Raw genomic sequence first — 10,332 nt, forward strand, 5'->3', positions numbered from 1 at the left:
AAATAATCGCCGAATAGAATCAAAGTATTCTATATATTGATCGATGGTACATATTGCATATATGGTAAAGTCAAAAAACATCAAATATAGGATAAATCGCTGCAACAAATCAGGGTATTCTATATATTGATCGATGGTACATATTGCATATATGGAAAAGTCAAAAAACATCAAATATAGGATAAATCGCTGCAACAAATCAGGGTATTCTATATATTGATCGATGGTACATATTGCATATATGGAAAAGTCAAAAAACATCAAATATAGGATAAATCGCTGCAACAAATCAGGGTATTTTATATATTGATCGCTGCAGCAGATTGTACATATAGTAGAGTTAAGAAAATATATAAGATAATTTAAATCGCAGAAAAAATCTAATTATTTTATATATTAATCAATGCAATATATTGTACATATAGTAAGGTTAAGAAAACAGCAAATATAAAATAATAGCTGGAAAAAAACAAAGATTCAATAATTTAAAACTACCGGCTTTATTTTTCGCGTATTCAATACCAATGTAAACTAGATTGGAAAAATCTTGAGCAATCGATATAGATTTCACTTTAAAATACATGTTGTCAAACCCGAAAATAAAACACAAAAAAATTAATTTCATAAGTAATAAGTCTCTGAAATCTGAAAATATGTAGGTGAATCTTTTTTATACCATCTTTAATTGAAGCCTTTGGCTACCTTTAAAAAAATATAATATAAATAATCCAATAAATTATTACTAATTTATACTAGAAAATTTCATTTACAGCATTTATTGCAAGCATATATTTTTTTCGAAGCCTGAAATTATTTAAGCTCGGTTTTTGGATCTAGAAATAAATATTAGGTGCTGTGCTATTAATGAATAACTTTATTTGTTTTTATAACTTAATAGAAATTTATATTCAAATGTATTTTACAGTATTAACCTTATAGTTATAAAACAGGTGGGTGAATATAAAAGACCATTAAGTTTATTTTAAATACCTGGGAGTGTCAGCAGAAAGCTAAATCATACGCACAAAAAAATAAGGTTAAGAACGACATTTGGAAAAATAAGTATTTGAAGAAGAAGATATAATATGTAGAGAGCTTTGGTTAAAGTATGTGATTGAAAGAAGTATAAACATAGGCACTTTTACTAATATCTATATTTCAGCTCGGTTCGAAAGAAAAAATCACTAAGATACAACTAACAATATGTGTAAAATCTGCTAATATATTTGATTCGAGATCCCATAAATGTAATCAAAAAATCTATATAATAATATTTGACAAATTTATATACAAAAAATCAAAATCATTCCACTTATTAAATATACGCCCCATAAAAAATATGTTAAAGGTGTAAAAATTTCGGACGAAGTAGAAGCATACATGCAAGCTCTGTGAAACCGCAAGACACTTGAACTCATCATATTTGAGAGAAGAAGAGCAGTTGATGAAGAAAGATCTGGGTAAGGCGTCAAAAGATGTATCAAGGAGTTGTGCAATATTCCCAATATGCTGACCACGTCTAAATAGATAAAATTGATAAAAGAAAATTAACCCATAATTAAATGTTTATGTCCATCCATTGCGCAAAATATATATATTTTTTTGATTAATGCAAATATGTCTTTTTAATTAAATCATATTGAAGTTATCAAAAGAATTCTTTATTAAAAGAAAACACATCATTTTGATCTGATCAAATTATCTATATATCATAAATCTGTAGACCCAACATCAAATGGTGTTTTATTTATTATCATTTGCATTTTCAATGCTACTATTAAAATACATTATTCTATTTGTCAAAACTGAAAAACATCACCATGAAATTTTGGCCAATAAAGTAGATTCATCACACTTTTTAGATGACCTTAATGCATCAGTGGAATTGAATGACATCATAAAAGAAAATAAAGTTGAATTCATATCTCATAAAGGAATATCTAATGGAAGTAATCAACACATATTCGACAATATACACGAAGAAAATAAAACGGCGAGCTCGAAGAATACAAACAACTCCGATATCCAAAAAATTAAAAATGAACAGGAAAATTTATCAATAGATGTCGATATGGGTGCTAGAATCGAGAATTTCTATCGTAGAATTGATAAAGTGGATCTGCTAACACAATTAAAAAAAGATTTTCATCAACCTGAAGGTGCGGATTTTAGATTTATAAAAAATAGACTTGGAAAGCTTAATTAATTTTATTAAAAACGATTTTAGAATCATAAAGAATTAACAGAATATTGCTAAAATAGTGTTTGTTCAAAATTAAAGATGCTATCTCTAGTTTAATTATTTATGAATTTACTCGTTTTTTGACAACTTTAATTTATTCATAATAGACTCTAGTTTGTTTTATTGTAAATATTTGGCCAATACCTAATTTAATCTTCTCATATTTATAACCTTAACCTATGAATCTTATTCTTCTACGAAATATTGATATAAATATTTCGCTAAACACTATTTTTTGTCAGTATTCTTCGCTTATAATTATTTTAGAATTTATTTTAATGTACGATGTTTAATATTTCACGATCACGAATAATATTTTATGGCATATGACAATATTCGTGATCTATATTTATAAATTATGAATGATTCGTTGGATAGATATCTAATTTTAACGGTTGAAATATTTACTAAAACGGTCATATATATTCGCATGTAGTTCCTATTTCAGTTATTATATCAAGTTTTTCTTTTATCATAAACACACACATTAAATGTCGTACATGCAACAATTTTAAATATTTTTTAATCTTAGTTTCTCTTTTATAACTATTAGATTGCTGGCCATTGTATATTTAACCGCGTTTTTAATGATTTCCACTGACCTTCAACGTATTATATTCTTGTAAGCATCAAATGGATGCATCTCACCGCGCCAATATGTTTAAAAAACAATTTTAAAATTTTTTGTTAAAAATACACTTGATTAATAATCTAATGTTTATTATGCATTATCACGCAATTATTTTTTTTCGAATTTTCACAGAAAAATATATTTCTATCCTGCATTAATCTAATCTTGATTTATATTTTCTATTATGCTTCTCGCAGTATGAAAATTTGAAGATACGGCTATGAAATCTTGAAGTTACTGTGTAGGTGAAAGATTATTCTATTTAGTTGTTTTATTTTTTTTGCTCGCTATATTTTCCTTTTTTTCTGTTTAATTGATTTTATATATGTCTTTTCTTGACTATAATTTGTCATAAGGTACTCTTCAATAGAGGAAACAATTGTTTTTTTATGACTTATATTTATAGATTGGAGCTCTTTTATGTTAAAGTTTTTTCAGGTCTCTGTATCTTATTTATAGAAAAGATTTTATTAAGGATATAAATTAAATGATAGATATAGGAGAATAATTATGCTCTTTTTAAATATATTCACTTTTTTTTGCTGTCTGTGATTATACTGATTCGTATATTTTAACTTAAGAAAAGGAATACACGCAGCAGAAAAATCTTTAGTTTTGTAAGATATGTCTAAAAAAAATTTAAAAGTGAATATAATATAGAATAAATACTTTGAACCTATATTTTTATTATTTTATTCTTGGGTAGATTATAAAATCTTAAATCATTTCATCAAACTTGTTTATTATATTCGAGCATACTATCTTCTAAATTCATCTTGCTTTCTATCGCTAAGAGTATTATATACACTAGCCCTGGCATCATTTGCTGTATATATCAATTTTTTTATTTCAAGATCTTTGTAATTAAAGAAAATTAATTGTTTTTTCTATCGTCGTTGCAGGTTCTATGAACCTTTATATAAAAGATTTAGGTTATTGTACACAGAAATTGTGTCTTTAATAAGAAAATAGCATAGTGGAATATTCACAGAAGAAAATTTTCCTTTAAGAAATAAGCTTAATATGAAACAGTAAAAACGATCGGTGATGCATAAATCACCAAAATATATTATTCCTTTGTACATACGTAAATTCAAAAATATTTATTGAGATACCCTCGCGATATATTATTTTCTTATTATCACACCTATAAAATTATATACCTCAAAAGAAGATATAGTTTTCCGAAATAAACAAAAAAAGCCCTGTATAGACAGGTATAAACTTTTTCAACATTCAATGCTGGATAAAACGGTTTATTGAAGCATTATGAATTTATTTCCACGTTTATTGGTACTTTAGATTTATCACTTGTATTCAATTTAGAGTGTGAATACAGTTTATGATTATAGATTGCGTCTTCCAGCAACTATGTGAAATTTTTCTCTGATTTTCTAGTCATTTTACCAATATTATGGATAGAGATAATATGTCTAAACACAATTAAATAAATATTCATTTTTTGAAATTATGCAAGTATTTTCAGTAAACGAACAGCGATATATACTCTTATACTTACTTATATATTTATTTTAAGTCTATTTTTTCTTTTTCTTTTAAATTTTTGATCGCGAAAAACTATAGTTTTCTCTAAATTACAGATCTGAGCATAATTTTTTAGGCTTATCATCTTTAAAGTCTTTCTCAAGACATCTTCTGCACTCAAGACTTGTAAATTCTAGTGTTTTTCTCAAATCCATTGTTTGTTGATATGGTTACGCTTCCTTTCGCATCACCAATTCCTATATATACGACTTATGGTATTTTTTGACAACACCACCCAATGTTATGACATATGGACTATTATTATTTATTTTTATATGAGTACAAATTCATTCGACAATAGTTCATATTTTTCGCGTATTGGATTTTATATATTGGTTAGGTTATCGATACTGGTTATTCCTATTTCTATAAAATTGATTAGTTTTTTATTTTTATCTTGCACGAATAAATCTTGATGGTTTTATAATTTTATATAAATTTTTATCCTAGTTTTCTTTTTATCTCCGCTAGTTCATTTTATATAATTTCTAAAAAACAGATGTTTATTATTATTCTTGGTTTTTTTAAAGTATAATTTTTTAGTGGGTCAAAGTCTATGCATCCGACTGTTTCGTTTTGCGTCTGTACATGGTCATAGTATTTAGGGATATGCAATTTTTTAGGATGAAATCAAGATTATATTATATTTTCTTGTAAAAAGTGTAAAATCTGGCACAGACATCTGCTTGATTATTATTTATATAATTGATTAGTGCTTGAGATAAAAGAATTCGACATTTTTATTTAAGCTTTTTTCATCCCATATAAATAACATATTTACTTTTCTAACCAGATGCTTAGATTTTATCACACATTTATACTAAAGTCCGATAATTAATTATTATCATCATTCATTTTAAACTTATAATATTTGTTAAAGTCCTCCAAAAACTTTTTCTATTAAATTCAAATTGATTTTAATGAATTTGAATGATATCAGCTAAATATTGCTCGACTAGCTTTCTTTTTTATATTATTGCTATTTAAGAAGCATGTAAAATATATATGTTTTTAGAAAATTATTATGAAGTCTAATCGATTAGTAAATTCTCTATATTTTAAAGTATTTTTTCAGTGATAACGAATATCTAAGTCTGTGTTCTTATCTAGCAGTTTTTCGTTTTTTTCATTGTGTAATTTTTTTGTATAAAATATATTTCTCTGTGAAATCCGTCACATTTATACAAATTTTGGTCTTTAGAGATCTACTAAGATTTTTCGAATTGGTACTGTCTTACATATTTTTTTATATTATTAAAATTTTGCTTGTTTAATTTGCATCATGCTACTTTTTTTGTTTACTTAAATCGCTTATCTCTCGATTACAACATATTGGTAAATTAAACTGTAATTTGAATATTTCGCCATGTTTGTTTGTAGCTAGTAATTTTTTTTCTTCGAAGTCTTCGTAATCCAATTTTCATTCGGGATTTATAATCCAAATTATATGCTATAATTTTATTTATTTCTTGAATGGCAAGTTACTTTATACTCTTCTTGTTTGCATATCTTCAATTTTATTCGATTTAGGCTCTGCAAGATTTGAGGATAGGAGAAATAATTCATAATAGTCTTAAATGAATAAATTTTTAGAAAAGTTAATTCATTATATATTGTGTTAGAGGCGTAGTATACATTTTTCGTATAAATTTTATTTATCCCATTATGTTATTACTTGATCGAGTTGAATCTTATACTGTTTTTGTTCCTTTCCAGATTTTTTTATCATGCATATCATTTCGTTATATATAGAACTTTATCATACAATGTTTTTATTAAAACCATATTTTTTACATAAGATTATCTTAAAACAGTTGCGTGAAGGTGTAAAGGGTTAAATATGCATCGATTCTTATATTTGACATTTATTTATGATATATAATTTGTGCTTTTTTTTCTATAAAGTGGATAAGTGCTATAAAAAAATATCATAAGTTGTATATCGAGGCCTATGGAACACATATAAATCGAAGAATACACATTAAAAATAGAATGGCTAATAATTTTAGTTAAAGATTTGAAAAGTGAATTTTTACAGATGAAAAGTTTAAAATAATAAAATTGAATAGGCATAAAATAAGCCCTATATAGAATCATCTAAAGTTATTCTATATTTAAAAAGAGTATAAATCAACAGGATAAAACCAACCCGTGGATAAATGTAAATTATTGTGTGGTTTAAAACAAACTTAAGATACATAAAAAGAAATTCTTTAAAGATATTTTAACACGTAATCTAAAATAATCTAATTTTATAATTTTTTATAAAGGTTTTTTCATATCTTATAGATTATTTTAAATATATTACAATTTTAGCCATTATAAATTTGCAATCTGTACGTTTCCACTCCATGAAGATACTATTTTTTTAATTATCGTAATTAAATCATAAAACATCGAAAAAATAAATTGATATTGTGAATGATTGAGGCTCGAAAATTAGATATCGGATTTCTTTTTTTCATAGAATTTTTATTTTATTTCTTTGCTACAAGAAGTTTTAGCTATATGTTATGTCTAAATGAATAATTCACCACTAAATATTCCCGAATTTGATTTATAATAATATTTTCTGTTATTATTTTTTATATGAAATAAATACTTGTTGGTAAATTTTTATTTACGGCATGCAATAAACACAAGAAACACGGGTAAGTTGCATTTTTATGACTTTTTAGATCCCTGCAACACAAAGAAACATTTTGAAAAAAAGAATCAAATCAATCTGTCTTTTAAAAAAAAACAAATTATTTTCTAAATTAAAATTTTGAATATATATTTAGAAAATTGTATATAAAATGATAGAATAAATACATAGATAGTTCGTAAAAGTCACATAATTTGTAAATATTATTTAAATACAGATTAAATAATGATTCATATAGAACTGAATCATCTATTCTTTCGCTGCTCTACTAAGATATAAAATATATGACGGAGCATAAATTATAATTAAGTTTTGTAAATAGTTATATAGATCAAAAGCTATTATTTAAACATTTTACTAATTTTTTATATAACCAGAATAAATATTTACAAGCACATAGAATTCCAACTATCGCATTTTTATGTGATTTTTATTGACATTTGATGCGTATGAGTATTATAATTAATACCGCAATAAAGAACAAAGATATACAGGAATAGTATATTGGCTTTTTACATTTCATAGCAGTCTCTGATTTTAAATTATTCGGCTGCGGCGATCTTGAAAATTCACTATTTTCAACATTATTTTCGAGATTTTGACTTAATTTATTTGAATCTTGAGCGATTCGCACGGTTTCTTGTAGTTGAATCGGGTTGCTGCCATATATTGAATTTTTATTTCCATCATATTGAGGATCATCAATTCGGTTGTATTCTAATCCCGAATCTAACTTTGTAGATTCTTCGAGATTTGATTCGGGTAAAATAAGCAATTGATTCTTATTGCAAGACTCGACAGAAGTCAATTTATGCGTAGAAATTGGATTAACATTGTAAATTGGAATTTCTTGTGAGTTTTGATATATTTTTGATTTTTCTAAATACTTTTCAGCATCATAACAGATTGATTCGTTTAATGAATTTATACTTTTTCGCTCGTTTATAGGCTCTTCAGAAATCTTAATTAGAGAAGAATCTATGGGAAGAGCAGTGTTTAAAGTTTCATCTGAAACTGTTTTCATAGAAACATATTTATCTTTAGTGATATTTTCATTTTCTTCTGGGGCTAACTCTTGAGAAAGATCATCATCTAGTTCAGATGTTGCTTTATTTTCGGAACATGCTAGTGAATCAACAATTTTAAGTGATGTTTGAGTGGAATCAGATACAAATTTTCCTTCTTTATGTATTTTATTATTATTTTCTTTCTTGTATTTTTTTTTAGAAAAAATATTTTTGGCTGGAATGTAGCCTTGAATGGGAAATGTATATCTATTCCTTTTGTTAATTAAGCTTTCTCTATCAGATATCAAAATACGCTCATCTTTAGTACAAACATCAGGAATAGAAACCCTCTCTTGAAATTTAGGCATCACGACGGATCTGTGAATTTCTTTCATTCCTATAGAATCATCATTTTCTAGTCGGTAAAAACAAACATACCCATTGGCTCGGGAATCACTATTTAGGACACGATAAAAGATTAAACTAAATTTAATTTTTAATAGGGTAACCGTAGCAAAAAAGTAAGATCCCATCATACTATTATTCTTAAAATTCACAAGATCTGTGCATATTTCTCTTTTTTGATCCAACGAAAAATCAAAAACATTATTATTAAACGCGAAATTATTTTTTAGTAAAAATTTATCATCTATATATAGCATTCCGGATTTAAAACAGCATGTTTTGTATTGCATAATCAAATATCTAAAAAGAATAGAGCAATCAGGTGTGCCTGTAAGTAATAAATTATTTCCTATAGTCAAAATATTGGAATTCATGTTAGTTTTTTTAATTTCTCTTGTTTTGTTTTTCGTTTCATTGCTTTTTTTATCCAAATCATCAGAAATACAAGAACCATTTTCTAAAATTTTCTCTCGATTACTGGGTAATTTGCTCCATAAGCATGAAAAGTATATGGATCTATGAAATTCACTTATTCTTTTATTTTCTTGTTTCATAGTTTCTTGTGATGCATCGGTGCTTTGACGATTATTTCGATAAATTCTAGTTCCCAATGCAGTTCTGAATGAGTACCCTGAGAATATTGCTCTAAAGTCCTCCGCAAGTGAATCGCGATCATCAAATACATCCTTAGAAATAGTTTCTTGTTCTTCTAAGACATTTAGGTCTGGATCCAAACAATCTGCCGTATTTTGCTCTTGTTTAATCAAATCAATGCTGTTTTGCATATTTTTTTGGAATTTAATCAATTTTTCATCATCTTCAATGTTTTTAATTTGTTTATTTTGTTCTTCTGCACCATAAACACCTTTATAAAACATTTCATAGCTAAACGCGAAAAAAAATATTTTCTTGAGAATTAGATTCATTTCAATATGGTATTAATTATTGCAACTATTTTAATCAAAATTTTTTCTGGAAAAAGATATAAATATAATTCATAATTCCGGAGTTTTGCAATATTTCCAAGAAGCCAACAAATCTTAGAAAGAAATTTTTTAGATTGAATAAATTTAACACATAAAAGGCAATAAATTATAATCCAATTTCATTTCATAAGCTGATTATAAAGGAGTTAAGAATTTTTGCTTTGTAAAGCGTACGCACAAACTATTAATTGAGGAAAACACTTGAACTAATAAGTCTTGAAAAAAGAGAATGCATTAGAGATTATTATTACAGATATGATCAGCATAAAGTGACATTCTTCTATAAAACAATCACAATCTTTGCCTGAACAGATTAAATAGTTATAAATCAAATTAACATATATATAAATATAAACCATCAGTTAATCCAATTATTAATTTATAAGAAGACCGGCTGTTAATGATAATAATTCAAACAAGATATCAAGAGATGTAGTAAGGAGTCTTGAGATATGACAGATTTCCAAATAGATCTTAGACAAAGAATAGATGTGTGCTCAAAACTTAAACTATCAATAAAGATATCATTTGATATTTTATTTGAAGAAACTTTGATTTAAATCAAATCGTATAAATTTGACATTTTATTTAAAGAAATTTTGATCTTTTATCTAATCATATATTTGAGATAAATGACACTTGATAAAATTAAATCATTTTAATCCAAGTTTTTTTTTATCTGCGATAAATGAAGATGTAACAAAAAACATATTACGTTATATAATTTATTCAGCTGTATATTTTTCAAAAACATGGTTGAAATCTTATGAACTTGTAGTTACTATAGTTATGAATTAAACTATTATTCAGAATAAATCATTTAATGCAAGACTTGTATTTAATTATAACGAATGCCTTCAGCATGTATT

Source organism: Rhyacophila brunnea, unplaced genomic scaffold (assembly GCF_057557595.1).
Source record: "Rhyacophila brunnea isolate RB1 unplaced genomic scaffold, BYU_Rbru_1.0 scaffold_50, whole genome shotgun sequence".
Classification (NCBI taxonomy): domain Eukaryota; kingdom Metazoa; phylum Arthropoda; class Insecta; order Trichoptera; family Rhyacophilidae; genus Rhyacophila; species Rhyacophila brunnea.